General features: G+C 37.0%; 2 long non-coding RNA genes across 4 annotated transcripts; both read left to right on the top strand.

Annotated features, from left to right (window-relative positions):
- The first annotated feature begins 3,638 nt into the window (after positions 1-3,638).
- On the top strand, positions 3,639-5,918 carry LOC127951824 (uncharacterized). The gene is made up of 2 exons (XR_008152748.1): positions 3,639-4,536; positions 4,958-5,918. It is a non-coding gene; the product is annotated as an uncharacterized LOC127951824 (long non-coding RNA).
- A 7,553-nt stretch (positions 5,919-13,471) lies between these two features.
- Positions 13,472-16,139, top strand: LOC127951875 (uncharacterized). 3 transcript variants are annotated; one of them, XR_008152757.1, is made up of 4 exons: positions 13,472-13,633; positions 15,030-15,198; positions 15,477-15,630; positions 15,849-16,139. It is a non-coding gene; the product is annotated as an uncharacterized LOC127951875 (long non-coding RNA). The 3 variants fall into 3 exon arrangements; XR_008152756.1 differs by having other exon boundaries at positions 13,484-14,936; XR_008152758.1 differs by having other exon boundaries at positions 13,484-14,676.
- The last annotated feature ends 860 nt before the right edge of the window (positions 16,140-16,999 follow it).

Below are 16,999 nucleotides of genomic sequence, written 5' to 3' on the forward strand. Positions count from 1 at the left end.
TTAACCTTATGCTTACTTTAGTTTTCAGACATTTAAATACATATAAGTACCGGCAAAACCATACATTTACAGTTTGTAAAATACATGCTGATGTCTAAGGGAACGTTTATAATGATCCCTACAAATATAATCTGACTATGTTTTTATTGATATCATATTCAGATTGTGTAGATAACTATGAAGTTTACACTGTTCTATAAGTATTGAGATTGATTTATAACTTAGTTTTGTGAACTAGTCATCAGTTTTTAACTCAAAATTAATAAAGTCAGTGCAGTACTATTCTCTAGAGTCACTAGGACAATAATGTTTCAAAAGAAAACTGTTAAACATTTGCATTTGGACAACTAAATTTTTAAACTGGTAATTTTTTAATATGTCATTTACATAGTGGACCCAAAGGTCTATAAACCCTAAAAGAAATCCCAGAACTTGTCAAAACTGTGGTAAATTAGTCATAATTTCATTCTAAACAAGCATGCAAAATTTAAGAGCGATTGGGCAAAAACTAACACTAAAATGGTCATAATGGTTAAAACACAGTTTTTTTGTACAAATTGCAATTATAACCACTAGATGGCAATGGAAGACCAATAATAGGCTAATTTAATGTCCTAAAAAAGTACTGTGGATTCATGCTAATACACTAAATCACAGTTATATCATTTAATATATAATGGAAGCACGCATGACCCCATCCACATTAATGGGCTGGCTGTAGAACGTGTTTCCAGCTTCAAGTTCCTGGGAACCACCATCTCGGAGGAACTGTCCTGGGCCACAAACACCTCCAGCCTGGTCAAGAAGGCTCACCAGCGCCTTTTCTTCCTCAGGACACTGAAGAAGAACCAGCTGTCTTCATCCATCCTGGTGAACTTCTACCGGTGTGCGACTGAGAGCATCCTGACCAGTTGCATCACAGTCTGGTATGGGAACTGCTCAGTGGCTGACCGCAAGGCACTGCAGAGGGTGGTGAAAACTGCCCAGCGCATCACAGGGACACCACTTCCTGCTCTTGAGGACATCCAGAGGAAACCCTGTCTACGTCGAGCTCGCAGCATTATCAAGGACTCCTCTCACCCTGACCATGGACTGTTTAACCTCCTCCCCTCCGGAAGGCGTTTCAGGAGCCTCCGGACAAGGACCACAAGATTCAGGAACAGCTTTTTCCCTAAAGCTGTCTCCTTGCTGAACTCTTCCCTCTGACACCCCTCAACACCCCCACACCACACATAGACTCCTCCCCCTCTTCAACACTCTGACTTATTTATTTATGTATTCACAACAAGCAAAAAACAGTAACCTGTTATTACTTGCACTACTGTCTGTTCATCCAGGAACACTACAATCCATTTGCACATTGTAATATTTTCTATGCACTTTACTGTCCATAGCAATACTGTAAATTATGTTCATAGTTCTGCCTATAGTGTACATACACTTTTACATAGCCCATCTGTATAGTATGTTCATAGTACACCTATCTGTATATCGTGCTTATAGTATTTAATATCTGTAAATTATGTCCATAATACTTATCTGTATAGTTATTGTACATATTATAGACCTTTATTCTGTACTTACTGCTTAATGCACTTCTGGTTAGATGCTAACTGCATTTCGTTGCCTTGTACCTACATGTGCAGTGACAATAAAGTTGAATCTAATCTAATCTAATCTAATCTAATCTAATCTAATCTAATCTAATCTTAATATCGCATTGAGTCTTAGTTTGTGAGCCTATTTTCCATATTGGATGTGTTTTACTGTCAGTCATACATCCAGGTTGGCCAAGATCATCTTAAAGTGCTTTAACCCCAGTAATCACTGCTTGCAGTTGTATTTTTTTATCATTATTAATATGGACTTTTAAATTTGATCCAATAGGCGGTTGCTGTCATTGGTGAGGATGCATAATCCGTTGAGGGTCATGTGAATGTCCTGCATATCCAGTACAGCAAGGTGCGACCAGACACCTTGGTGGTCAAAGACCGAATGCAGCAAACATTTGCAGTTAGCAAGTTTACTTCTAATTACAAAAGTTCTAATTATATATCAATCTGGCGAGGAAACTAAATATTTACTAGCCAATGACGATTGCCAAGGTTTCCGTAGAGGGTTGCATAGACTGAAGCGCATGACACTTGCAAAAATTTCAGCATCTGACGTCGCAATGAAGACATAAATACATCACCAGAACTGTTCTGAGTCACTTCACAAGCATTTAACCATTTAAATTGAGTTTTGTGATTTGCTTTGGAACCGAAATTGGTACCGAGAACCGTGGATTTTCACTGGTATTGGTACCGAATACTGAAATTTTTGTACCGTGACAACACTAGTTCTGGAGATGTTCTTCATGTGTTTTCGTCCTCATTTAGTAAGACGGCAGATGCTGAATTCACCACGCACACGCGCTCCGTGATTCTGTCTGCGTTTTTTACTTCAAGAATGAACAATGAGTCATACATAAGTTTTAAGTTAATTGTTTAAAAAAATGGAGCAAATGGAAAGAACGATCTATAGCTCTATAAGTCCCAGCCGGCACATGACCGACCTTCAACGTTGAAATATGGTTGAAATAAGGTCAGTTGTGGTTTCAACGTTGAAACAACGTTGATTCAACGTTTAAAGCTGAATGGTTGAAAAACATCCAGCACATGACCAACTTTCAATGTTGAAATATGGTTGAAATAAGGTCAGTTGTGGTTTCAACGTTGAAACAACGTTGATTCAACGTTTAAAGATGAACTGTTGAAAAACTTCCAGCACATGACCAACTTTCAACATTGAAATATGGTTGAAATAAGGTCAGTTGTTTTAATGAAACAATGTTAAAAATGTTTAATGCTAAATGGTAGAAAAAGGTTAACAAGCTTTTAAATTATTTATATTAAATTATTTAAATTAATTATTATTTTAATAGCATTTAAAAATATTTTAGTCATGATACCTATTCTAAAATCTAAAGGTATATGTTAAATATTATCATCATTAACAACAATAAAACTATACATTTCGCTGCTTTATCACACTGAAACAACTCCCATTGGTAGTTTTATTTTATTACTTCTATCATGATTGGTTAATCTGGCTGTCATTCAGGAAACTGGACAATTAATCGGTTCGCGCTTTTCTACATTTAAAAATATGACCGTTGTTGTCGTCTTTCTGTGAGTGACTGAGGCGGCTAACTGTGAGCTGCTGCTCGTTATAACTGACTGCTCGGTCGGTCCCGAATTATTTCATATTTGCCTGTACATTTTTTATTTATTTTGAGCGAATTTGAGTCGTGACCTGTCAATGGAGAACAAAAACTGTGAACACAAGAAAGGTCAGGTGTTCTGCGAGGTCCTGAAAACATCCTGTCAAAATGAGGTAAGAAAATCGCTAACTTTATCTTTATTATCTTTTGAAAATAGTAAAGTATTACCAGAGTTTACAAATGGGTAGTTTAAAGGACATGTAACCTGCAGATAAATAAATACCCGTGTGTCTATTTTTGCATTGCTTTATCACAGATGGTCAAGTTAGATGCTCACCTAATGTGTTGCTGGTGAGTTATGTGTTAATGTCTGTCTTTTAGAGATTTTCCCATATTTTCCTGATATGAATCCCATGCATTAGGTGTGTTATATATGTTTGTATTCTTATAATAGTTTCAAAGTGTTTTCTGCAACATATAAGTGCAAATGTCGGTATTTAAATAATATAATTTTAATGAATTAATGAAAATGAAAAAAGAAATAAAAAAGGATTGTTTAAAGCCATGGTTCTCAAAGTGTCAGGCCCCCTCTAGTTGTTTTGCAGGTGAATCACTAAATTAAACTAATTAATGTTAATACATTTTAACTTAATCTTTGAGTAAGTTTTTTTTTTGCACATTTAAGTATGTTACAGTTAAAGTACAGTACAGTTTTGTAACTTTTGTTACATAATTACATTTAAAATTAAATTTTAATTTAAACTTTTTTTTTTCATTTACCTGTGTATGTAAGCACAGTTGTAGTGTTAATGTTCAAACTGTATTTACCATGGTAAAGTGTCTGACAATTAATTTTCTTATTAGAATAAAACTGCCTCATTTTTTAACTATAGACCTGTAGCTGAATAGTTTGGCCTACTTCACTGCTGAAATGTAATGTTGGTCATTATGGTGCAACTTAATATTTAATAACAAATATTTTCTGAAGTGGTACTTATAAAAAGTTTGAGAATCAATGGTTTAAAGCAGTGGTCTCAAACTCAATTCCTGGAGGGCCACAGCTCTGCAGAGTTTAGCTCCAACCAGCTCCAAATCACACCTGCTTGGAAGTTTCTAGTAATCCTGAAGACCTTGATTAGCTGAATCAGGTGTGTTTGATTATGGTTGGAGCAAACTGTGCAGAGCTGTGGCCCTCCAGGAATTGAGTTTGAGATCAATGGTTTAAAGAAATGGTATAATATGAAATCCTGCTTTTTAAGAACTTTTCAGTAAACTCTTTCTTCTTTCCCCTTGTAGAGTCATCGAGGATCCAGCTTGTTCTTTAAACATTGGTAAGAAATTGTTCATCTGCTACATTGCACTGTCACTTCTGCTAGAGATGCTTTGACCTTTTGTGATAGGTTTTGATTGTGCTTAGTTTAATAAAAATTTACTGAATTTGATTTGACTTGTTTTACTACACTGCAATGTTAGTGTTCTGATTAAAACAGTGTAACTGGGGGCTCTGAAAACACTGCTTGTGAATAATTTGTTAATATTGTACATTTTCATCTGAATACATTAAATAAGTGTTTAATGAATAGTGTTGTCCACTTTGTTTCCAACCTCACTGTTACTGAACTGTAAAGTGAAAATATTGTGTGATTTATTTTGCATTCAGTTTTCAGTTAAATATATTTCACAATATCAAAGTTATTGTCAAACATTGTGAACATATCTAAACAAACTGGTTAAATCTTATGTTCCCTCCAGAAGTTTGCCCTCTGCAAGTGAACGACGCCTTGTGGTGCCATCCCAAAGAAGTTCACAATAACCCTCACGGATCTTTTCCTGGACTGTGCCCAGCTGGTGGAATGACCTCCCAATCTCAATCCGAACTGCTGAGTCTTTACTCATTTTCAAGAAACATCTTAAGACTCATCTTTTTCACCAGAACTTAACCAACTAATGCTAGCACTTTTCCTTCTTTTCTTGTCTTTCATATTGAAAACTAGACTAACTGACACTTGTCATGGCACTTGTATTCTGTTGTTGTTCTCTTGTACACCTGACTGCTTCTGTTCTTCTCATTTGTAAGTCGCTTTGGATAAATTTGTCTGTTTAATGATTAAATGTAAATGTTTATACAGGACGGTACAGAAAGTGCACAAGTGGGAGAGAGTGGAGGGGACGGCGTCAGAAAGGACCTAGCGCTGGGACACTTTCAAGGATCACCCGAAGCACAACCACACTGTATACACTAAGGCTGCTGGTTCTAACATTTTAGAGTGCCCTGCGGTAGAAATCTCATTCTGCATTCCCCACGGTAAAGAAGACACAGTCCGGGGGGGTTCCCATTAGAAATCAACTGGTGGAAGGTTCCCTTCTCGAACTGTTCAACACATTTTCACTGCACAAATGTACACAACTCTTGTAATGAGACACATTACTAAAACATGTTTTTGACAGAAACTGTAGGTTTCCACCAAAATAAAAGATCCACTGGTTTCAGTCATAAAGGTACAAGGGTTTGTCTTGTAAGTGCTGCAAAAAAATATGCATTTATGTGCCAAATTATTTCACAAAAACCTTTAAATATTATTGTATTTGGATTGTTCTCCTACATGTTTTTAGCATTACCTCCATGCATACTCTGCATAATAAAGTGTGGGATTATTTTCATCTGTTTTATATAGTATGTTTCCAAAATTAAACTGCTGTTTGACAATTTTGAGCATGTGGTAGTTTATTGAAGTTGTTTGTAAAGCCATTGCTGCCAGTCATTAGATTTTTAGCCTTGCATGTACCTTGTTGATCTAAATGCCCACTAGGATCTAGGTGTATTTACACACGGTGCAAGGTACGACGGGGAAACAACGTCGTGTTATCAACGCTGATTAACTTTTCGAAATCAACACCTCATTCAGCTTTCATCCCAGGGCTGCAGCACGACCCTAATTCACCCGTAATGCAGGTAAGACGGTGAAACAGCGTCGCGATTTCAACGGTGAATCCACGTCGTGATTTCAACGTTGATCCAATTTGCAAAATCGAAAGGTTTTTCAACGTTGATTCAACCATGGTACCTGACGTTGTTTCAACTGGGGTGCCGGCTGGGGTGAAGCATACAGACTTTATTAGAGCCACAGTAAAAAGAAAAAAGTTTCGATGAAAATGCTCACAATTTAGTATACAATTTAGGATTGTGCCGATAGATGATAGTATTGTGTATTAACGATAATAGATAGCAGATGTCTGTCAATAGTCAAGGCAATATTAGGCTCATTCTCCTATTAATGTATTAAATATTGATTATTATCATTATTATTATAAGGTGGCTTATTATAATTTGGCTATCAAACTGCACCGCTATTTCACTTCAGGGGCCCTATCTTGCACCCAGCGCAATTGACTTTGTACACAGACGCATGTGTCATTCCTATTTTGCACCCGCGCAAAGCGCGCTTTTCCCTCCACAGAAGCACGTCGCTAAACTAGTGAATGAACTTGCGCTCCCTGGGCGGTTCAGCGCAAAAAAGGAGGCGTGTTCCGGCGCAAACAATCCCTGGTGCTATTTTGCTGTTTCATTAAACAATTGCGCCACTGACCAGAAAAAACCTAGTCTAAAGTCAGTGGCGCGTTGCGCGTTGTTCATTCTGCTATTTTAAGGGCGCATGCTTGACCATAATGTATAGCGTGCACAACGCGCATACAATTCATGTAATCTACACAGATGCAACAGTTATTTTTGCAAATCATAAATTGTTACACTAAAAAATATTAACACGTGAGATGACAGAAATCATTGTGGTGTGCCACGAAGATGTGAAAAAATAGGCATAAATCTAGCTTACAAATTATTCAGGCTAATTGTAGTAATTAAGGATCAGACCTGTTTGCCCTATAGTGGCAAGACATATATGTATATGAGGACATCTGACAAATATGTTTGTCCGTCAAGAACCAGGAAAATAAATCGATGAAACAATTGTGGCTATTTCCTCCCACGCCTGTTTAACCGACGCAATTTTGGGTGGGTTTCTCCCATCCCCATACAACACAACTTCTCTGTCTTTCACTGCTCTTACAAGAACATCAGTCTCCTCGGCTGTGAACCGCTCCTGGCGTGCGCCTGGTAAATACGCCATAATAATAGCAATCCATAATGGAACTTGCGCACCTGCTTTTAAAGGGAATGTTGGATGACGCTCTGATTGGTTTATTTCACGTTACGCCCAAACCACACCTATGAATAATGAAGCTACTTCAGACCAACCCACTTTAGATTTGCGCCGGGCGCAAGAGCCATTTATCCCGCCGGGAAAATAGCAACAGCGCCGAGACCCGCCCACAAAGTTACTTGCGCTTCGCGCTTTGACACTTGCGTTTCAGATCGTTAAAATAGGGCCCCAGCACCACATTTTTCAAACACGCGCGCAAAGATTTGAGCCGGTAGTCGGTGAAGTCTCCATCCTCAAACAGACGTGCATTGTCTGCAGATATAAGGTATTTAATTGCACTTTAACAAGTAATCTGAACGGCCTATATATATGCAATATTTTAAACGAGCCCTCATTAACCGAGTTTAATGGCACAGTTATGTTAGAATGCATCTAATTCTTGTTTCTGTGGCGATGCGTTGGTCTCATCATGAGGCGCGCAGTCCGGAGCACTGTATGACTGATGCATTAGTTCAATAAAACTTTACTTCAAATATATGAACTTAACTGTTTTGAATACTTTATATTTAACGTGTTCATTTATCTCCAATATTAGGTTGTTGGACTTTAACCTGTCAGTGTTTACGAATAGATTAAATGGGAAAAAATTAATCTTGACAAACTATATATCATTTTAAAGATCCAAGCCTCAAGCATCGACGACAGATTGGTGTTTTTCAATGGAAAGCTTATAAAGACTCTATTTGTTGCATTTGTTTAACAGTACACATAAAAACATGAACATTAGAAACGCTGTACATACCAGATCCGTCATAATAATGAGTTATAAACACATCCACAGCTGTAAATCCCGGTTTGGTTAAGATGTTAAGGGTCCACTGAACGACATCTCATGGAGGACGTTTAGTCCAACGAAGCAATAACGTTGTAATATGGATCATAATTCCTTTGTTTACATTTCAGTTCTTCAGCGACAGAACTGTTTGTGTCCGTTATGGAATAACTCACGCAACATACCTGTCTTTACAGTGGAAGTTTGAGGCAGCTAAGCCGGAGCATAACACACGTTATAACCAAACATTATGTGATTGGCTTACGAGTACACCAATGATTTTAAACTTAGGACAAGCGCCATTAAAGATCATAAAGAAATCTTAAATGTATATGAAGCATTATATATTTTACACTGTTATTCTTTAACAGAAAAGAATGCAATAAGCTCATAATCATGACTTTATGAGTTTAAAATAGGAAATTTCCGATAGCACATGAAGATAGCAGAGAAGCTTGTGTTTTCCTGTGCTGGATATTATTATTATATATATATATATATATATATATATATATATATATATATATATATATATATATATATATATATTTTTTTTTTTTTTTTATGTAATTATTGGCCATGACTTAATTATTTTATTTTACAATAGATTCTGACTTTTGTGGAGCACTGATTCTGCTGCCCCACATCTTTAAAGAGAAAGTTGAGAGCTTTATCAGACTGGAAGAGGTATGAAACTGTTTAACTCTCACTTTGTAATGCTCTGGTACATGTCCAGTTATGCATTTCTGACAGATGTTGCATTGTTTTACTGATAGATGTTAACACTTTTTTTTTCTTTTCATTTCACAGTGTGATGCAGATACTCCATACCCAACCATACAGTTGGAAGAAACTGACTGGAAAATGGCTTTCTCCAAGAGGGTTCAAGTCTTTGTCAAAGTGGATGGCGTGGAGGTGTGCAGGGGAATAGGAGTTGAAGAAGGGATACATTTTACGGACTTTAATTTTTTACGGACTTTAACGGGATTTTAATTTTTATGAAGATGAATTTGAAGTTGTGAATCCTCTAGGTTCAAAGAAAACCAAGCACAAGCTTTGCGCTTTTTATTATTCAGTAGGCAACCTTAAACATCGCTCAAAACTGAAGCACATCCATCTGGCTTTATTAGTACGACAAACGTTTGTAAAAAGCTGTGGTTTAGCAACCATCTTAAAACCAATGTTAGACGATCTTAAAAAACTTGAAAGTGAGGGGTTTGTGGTAACTGTAGATGGGATTGAGAAGACTATTCATGCTGCACTAGCAACATTTTAAGCAGACAATCTTTCAGCACATATGTTAGCTGGTTTTACAATGTCATTTAACTCTGCTCAAGTTTGTCGCTATTACATGGCAACCCACAAAGAAATAAAAGAGAAATTCAGAGAGAGTGATTTTGTTTTAAGAACCCCAGAGGTACATCAGTACCATCTAACATGCATTGAAACCACAGAGGATCAAAGAATATATGGTGTAAACTATACTTCACCATTTAATGAGCTAAACTATTTTGACGTGACACAGGCATTTCCGCCTGATATAATGCACGATTTGTTAGAAGGAGTCATTCCTCTTGTAATAAAGCTAGTTCTGAGCTGGGCTCACAAAGAAAAACACATTACTATTCAAGAGTTAAATGATGAACTTCAGCAACTCTCCATTGGTCAAAATGACAAGAAAAACAAACCAGTGCAGTTGTCAGAGCGAACTTTACACAAATCTGGAATTGCTGGGTCTGCTTCACAAAAGTGGTTTTTGTTTAGGATTTTGCCTTTTTTAATGGCACACCGTATTCCTTCCAATATTAAACATTGGAATGTTTTCTTGTTATGTTGTGACATTGTTGACATTGTGATTGCCCCAAGAGTGAAAAGGGAAAACCTAGCAATGTTAGATACACTTGTTTTTGAGTTTCTGACACAGCTAAGTGATGTTTTTGGGGATGTTGTTACACCCAAGTGTCATTTTTTGACACAATACTCGAGACTAACATCAATGTTTGGACCTTTGCGTTTACTTTGGTGCATGCGTTTCGAGGCTAAGCATCAGTATTTTAAGAAATGTCATTAACATTTCCAAAACCTTAAGTGAGAGGAACCAGATGAAACAATGCTGGGAATTTTCCCAGCACAATATCCTTGATGAGTTTGAGATGGTAGTAGGTAGGAGTATAGAGACACCGTTGTCATCGCTCCGTTTAGACCTATGGAAAATTCTTTCAAATATACATGGTGATGAGGATTTCAACATTCAGTGTGTTTCAAATGTGACTGTTGACAGTGTGAAGTACAGTATGCTTTAAAAGACGTATTCATAGTTGACTATGTCCATGCAGAGGAAATTCCTATGTCTTTCCAAATTAAATACGATGTCATGTGATTGACACTTTCATGCATACACAGTAAAAGTTGACTTGGAATGGAGTGTAATGAAACCAGGGCAAGAGATGGACTTTCAGGCCCTTGACAAGTACTCTGCTGATGACAAATTGTTTGTGGTCCTCAAGAATGTTTAAAAAGTTTAAAAATTAAATGTGTAATACGGTTTTTGATGAAATGTGTTTGAGATTAAATGTTTCAAGAGTATACAGTTGCACTTACTGAAATGGGTACTGTTGGAAAAAAGATTGCTTTAAAATTCTTGATGTTCAAAACTGTTTTTAGAAAATGTAGAATGCAGTAGTAATATGTACTTAAAATAATGTAATAATGGTCTAGTGCTGCTGTTGTTAATTTCACATGTTTTATTTCATGGTTTAAAAAAATGGTTAATGAAATGCTATGTACTGTTTACAATTGATCAAATGTTAAGGTTATAGTTACAATGAATGCAGTGTGAACTGAAGGAAAAATATAGATTTTTCATTATTGTAAAATTGCTAATGATTGTAAATATATGCATCCTGTTGTGACACTGTGATGAAGCTTAAACCATTCATACTGTGAAAAATGTCAGAATTTTAATTGTTTTGAATGTTTAATAAATGTGATAAACAGTATACTGGTCTTTTAATGTGCTGTATCTAGTACAAATTTGCCATCAAAGGGTACAAAAGGCTTGGCACTGGGGCAGTACCCTTAAAAGAACAAATTTGCACCTTTTTTAAAGGTACATTATGGTACCATAGCACTATAAGGTACAATTTAGTCCACAGAGGTACATATTTGCCTTTGAAAGGTACATACTGAAAGGGTACAGATACGTACCAATATGAAAGGGTACAACAGGTGTACCCCTTGAGGGTACTGCCCCAGTGACAAGCCATTGTACCTCTAAAGGTACAAATTTTGCACATTTTTTCTGACAGTGTACTGGCTATGGAGGATGGAAGACCAGCCTCAAATACAAGTTGTCCAACTACCACACACATCTCCGGAAAGTAGGATGTCCTGGAGTTTGTGTAAATGTTTTGAAACATAAACCTGATGATAAACATAGTCCTGCCTTTGACGTTAAGAAACCAAAGAGGGGTGAAGTGGCCTACTATCCCTCCTATCTACTTGGGGAGTGTGAAGAGTCCCTGGAGACGATTAGGGTTGAACTCATTTCAGATATCAAACAGCGTAATAAAAGAGAGACAATTAGGGCTAAAATGGACAAAAAGAAATAGTACGATTTGCTCCGATGATCAGTGACTTTCAAGAGAGACGGCCAGCTCTCTTTGATTTAATGGAGGCAAGTAAAAAAGAGATTAGAGTGTGTAGATTAAGGTTAGACTAACACTTGGCTCCACTTTGCATGCAATGATGTGGCTTGCAGGCTTATTTAAATGCTTACAGAGGTTTATGTATTGTAGTATGTATGATGTGAAAGTGTGGTGGGCCTAAATAGTTTATTACATTCATGTTTGGAAATACTGCATTTGATCTACTCTTAAAAATGAAATTTCTATAAGGAAAAGAAGCATGAAAATATAAATACAAATAGAGGGATTATTGCAGCTAAGAAATAATGACATAATAACTTTACATTTGTTTCGTTGAATTCAGTTGAACCACATTTAAATTATATTTCTTCCCAACCTCCGTTTTAGATCTAACTAATATATTGTATGCATGTCCCTGTACTAATGTTTCAGATACTAATATTTTCAAATGTAGAGTTTAAACGGATCACCACCATGCCTCTACAGTCAAGGTTCCTCTCACAATTGGACGTTTTCACTGCAAATTTGCTGAAGGTATTTGAGAAGAGATCGGGGCAGCAGGGAAAGAAGATGAGAGACATGTCTGCCATGGTGACGCTAAGAATTCGAACTAACTTTCAGTCGCATTTTTCCCCATGTTGGAAAGGTTGGCAGAGGTGGGTAGAGTAGGCAAAACCTGTATTCAAGTAAATCTGGTCATCAAAATAATTATTTGAGTTAAGTTTAATTTATACTGCATCAAGTCTACGTAGGCATACATTTATACTTGTGTGTTGGTTTCTGCAATTACACCACCAAAACGCTAGTTGGTGGTAGCAATACAGCTTCCATTGTGTCGACTTTTGCCAGCCAAACAGGCTAGCAAAAGTATAAATCAAGCTAAGAGTACAGAGTTATTATTTGAAAATTTGTATTGTTTTCTACTGTAATTTATTATTAGGAAAACAAATCAAACAAACCTATGTGTTATGTCCATTGGTAGTCAATTGATGATGAAATGGATTTACCTTTGCATTCAAATAAAACAACTATCTGTAATTTGGAACAGCTTTGTGTTAAAATGCAGTCATATGCTTTGTTTTATTCTCTAAGGATGACATTGATGCTGGTTGGGAATGTGTCATCAAAGGATTCTGCATCAACCTACACGAGGATCCTGATCATCTCGTGCAGGAGTATGTGGTGAGTGTATAGTGAAGTAATAAACTAACATTGTTAGGCTCAGATCAGACAGTACTGCCCTACTGAAGCCTACTTAAAAAAAAAAAAAAAGGTGCAATTCATAGTTTTCAGTCATGTGACATGCACGGTGACCTGGAGGGCAAAACAACAGACCAACATAAGCGACTCACACCACAACTCCCCCATAGAAAAGCTGCAAAAGCAGTTACATTTTATTTGGATCACCTCTCAACTTAAGAAAAAGATGGACACAAACTGCAAGTGTTGGGCACTTCTGATCCATGTTACGGCATACACTGCCGCATTTCTATTCAAAAGAGCCAGGTCCCTGCCGCGGCTCGACTGCGGTATTGTTTACATTTACCTTGCAGGGAATCCCTCACCTACACTGTAATGAATTGCTGTAAAAATTACAGCATTATTTTACAGCCGCGGACTGTTTTTTAATAATATAGCATATTGCTGTAAACTGCAATGCATTCTGGGGTCACGTGTAGGTCTGACTCAAATTTACAGAATTTTGCTGTAAATTTCAAATCTTCGGAGCCGCATCGTCAACGGTCGAGGAGATTAACGTTAAAGACAAGAGGAGTGATTCACAACTGTGGTAAGTGACTTCAGTTTTTTATATTTCTTGTTTGGTAGTTTATAGTATATGAATGCATCTACATTCGCGGATTATATTGGTAACCCCAGATTCAAGCATCATCCGTCCGCGGGGCGCGAGGCAGAATTGCGCGGGGTTTCAGTAGCGCGGTCGCGGTAGGATTTCACACATCCCCCGGCGCTATAGCAGCCATGGACAGAAAATCTCTGGAATCCTTCGTTATGAATGACATGTTTCAGTGCTAATAGTTTATATTCACTGTAACTTAGTGTTTATCAGCACACTTCGTCGTGATTATTTTATGATGTAAAACAACTTTGCACATGCAGTCATCTGTTAACACGGGCGCCGAAATAAAACGCGTTTCTAAAGCCTCGCGGTCAGTCAGGGTCGCTCACGGAGGATGTGTGTGTCATATAAATTCTCAGTGGTGCTTTTCTAAGAGGTTAACGTAACCAGTGAGATGTAGATTTTTTTTGAGCATTTGCTAACTTCAGGTAACGTTAATGTGAAAACTTTAACAAATCTGTTTGATATAAAGTCTGCTTTGTATAGTTAGCCTAATTTATTACCTTAGGGCGACCAAATACGTTTTCCTTGAAATTATTAAATATGCTATTTATATATATGTGTCTATATTTATGTCGGCCGGCAAATCTTGTGTGTATTTTGGCACAGGGTGCACAAAGGCACCTTATCAGTGCGGTGACACTTGAACAAATGAACTGATCATGCGCGACACTGACCAATAAACAAACGAGTTGTTTTATTGCGTCTATGACTTGAATCTTATCATCAGTTGTAGTGATGGGAAGTTCGGATCATTTTACCGAATCAGACTTTTGAGTCTCGTTCAGCAAAATGAACGAATCTTTTTTCGAGTCATTTCAAATGAACGAACAACCAGAAGGTTCAGGAAGAAAAAAACAAAGTGCTTGCAGTCTGTTTCACATTAGGAGGCATTTTGCTGCATAATCGATCCACCACAAACCATATGCAACTATGGAAGCTCAACTTCCATTAAATGGACTGAAAACGCTCAAGTAACGTTATAGGTCTCAAAACGCTTGCTCTGCGCCAGTGGATACACACCATAGACAGTAAAAGAAATATGTGCATGTCACAGACTGTCTGGGCATGCACTTCAGCGTTTCAGAGATCCGCCTTTTACTTTCCGTCAACATTACATTAATTAACGTTTAGAAAATTTATTTTTGACATTTGTGAATCAGTTCAGAATCGTCTGCTTATGCATTGCGATACATTTAAGAATCACATTTTTATCCCACCCCTACTAAATATAGTATGTAATGTAAATGTAAAAATCTGAAATACAAAAAAAAAAAAAAAAAAATGGTATAGGTATTAATTACTATTGTGATATTGATTGTTTTAGGAGACACTTTGACAAGTGGGCACTGGATGCTGAGTATTGAAGGCGAGGTGGTGTGTGAGGGCACTCAGCCCAGTTTCCTGTCCGGCCTTGCCACTCTGTTTGCTGCTTATTACTAGTTTAATCTTGAGTATCAGGAGGAAGCAGTGTGTACCTTGGAGTTCATTCAAAGGTAATGGTTGAATTCTAACAACTTCAGAACCAGCATTTTATAGATAAGTTATATCAGAACATTCCTTTTAATAATGTTATGTTATCAGTGTTATTTCTGTTGATGCCTTTAAAACAATGTGTCTTAACTCGAGAAGAGAATATATTTGTCTCCCTATTTAACACCAGCAAGCTATTGAGTTAAATATGTTTTTTTTTATTATTAGTGGACATCTCCAACTTTCTTGGAGGTCCTAAAACCGCTCTTAATTACATATTGTCTGTTTCATGACCCTTTAGGTGCTTTGTGGGCATAAATCCAGAGAGAGGACCCAAAGCCAAGGGAAAAGTGCCATCGAAATAAAAACAGGACAAGTGATACAGAAGAAAATGTGTGGCAGTCAACCCACATGTTGCCACTCTTCTGTGCAAATTCCAATGGAATTTCTGAAATGTAAGGATACACACACACCAAGATTGCGTCTTCCTTTTATTGTTCTCTATCTGCCTTTGACTGTACCTCTCATCCCTCTGTCTCTCTCTGACTGTACCTCTCATCCCTGTATCTGTCTCTGACTGTATCTGTCCTCCCCCTATTTGTTTCTGAAAGTATTATTATGTTTTGTAATATATCTAATGTATTGTCCTCTTTACTCTTTTCAATATTTCTAGTCACACTTTGAATCCTGGGATGGAACTTCATCTGGAGCATAATTGTTATTTGGTTGATTTTTATCTGTTTGATGGAAAGTTTGTATGACTTCTGCAAGTGCGCGGCTCCTTCCGGTCAGTCATGCATCACTTTTTTTTTGTATGACTTGTTTGGCAATATTGGTCTATTCCTTAATGATGATAGCTATCTGAAAATGTCTTTGTGGTTTTTAAAGGATTAGTTCACCCAAAAATGAAAATTAAGTCAATAATTACTTATGTCGTTTCACACCCGTAAGATCTTCGTTCATCCTCACATAATAAGATGTGGCTCAGTGAAGCGTGCATTTCTAGCAAGATCATTTCTTTTTTTCAATGCCCAGAAAGCCTCTAAAACATTTAAAACAATTCATGTGACTACAGTTGTTCAACCTAAATATTATAAAGCGACGAGAATACTTTTTTTGCCAACCCCCCCCCCCCCCACCCCCATCTCCCAAAACAACGATTTTATTCAACTATATCTAGTGATGGGCGATCTCAAAACACTGCTTCATGAAGCTTAGAAGCTTTACGAATCTTTTGTTTCAAATCATTTGCTCAGAACGTGTATCAAACTGCAAAAGTCACACGAACCATTGAAATTTCAAAACACTTATGACGTAACGAAGCCTCATTTACTGAAATCATGTGACTTTGGCAGTTTGATATGCTCTGATTTGAACTGAAAGATTAATAAAGCTTTGAAGCTTCATGAAGCAGTGTCATCCATCACGAGATACTGTTGAATAGTCATTATTTAGTTTTTTGGCACACAAAAAGTATTTTCATTGCTTCATTACACTAAGGTTGAACCACTGTAGTCACATAAACTGTTTTAAATATGTTTTTAGTACCTTTCTGGGCATTGGAAAGGGAAATGATCTTGCTAGCAATGTAGGCATCACTGGGCCATCAGGTTTTATAAAAAATATCTTAATGTGTGTTGTGAAGATGAACAAAGGTTTTAAGGGTGTGGAATGACATGAGGGTGAGAAATGACAGAATTTTCACTTTTGGGTGAACTGTTTTAATATGACCATGTTGGTCATGTTTCGGTTATAACGCAGTTTGAATATTTCTTTGTGTCAAGGTCCATGATGGCCATTATGTTCCAAGTAATAAAAAAGAAA

This window comes from Carassius gibelio, chromosome B3 (genome assembly GCF_023724105.1).
Source record: "Carassius gibelio isolate Cgi1373 ecotype wild population from Czech Republic chromosome B3, carGib1.2-hapl.c, whole genome shotgun sequence".
NCBI classification, from domain to species: Eukaryota; Metazoa; Chordata; class Actinopteri; order Cypriniformes; family Cyprinidae; genus Carassius; species Carassius gibelio.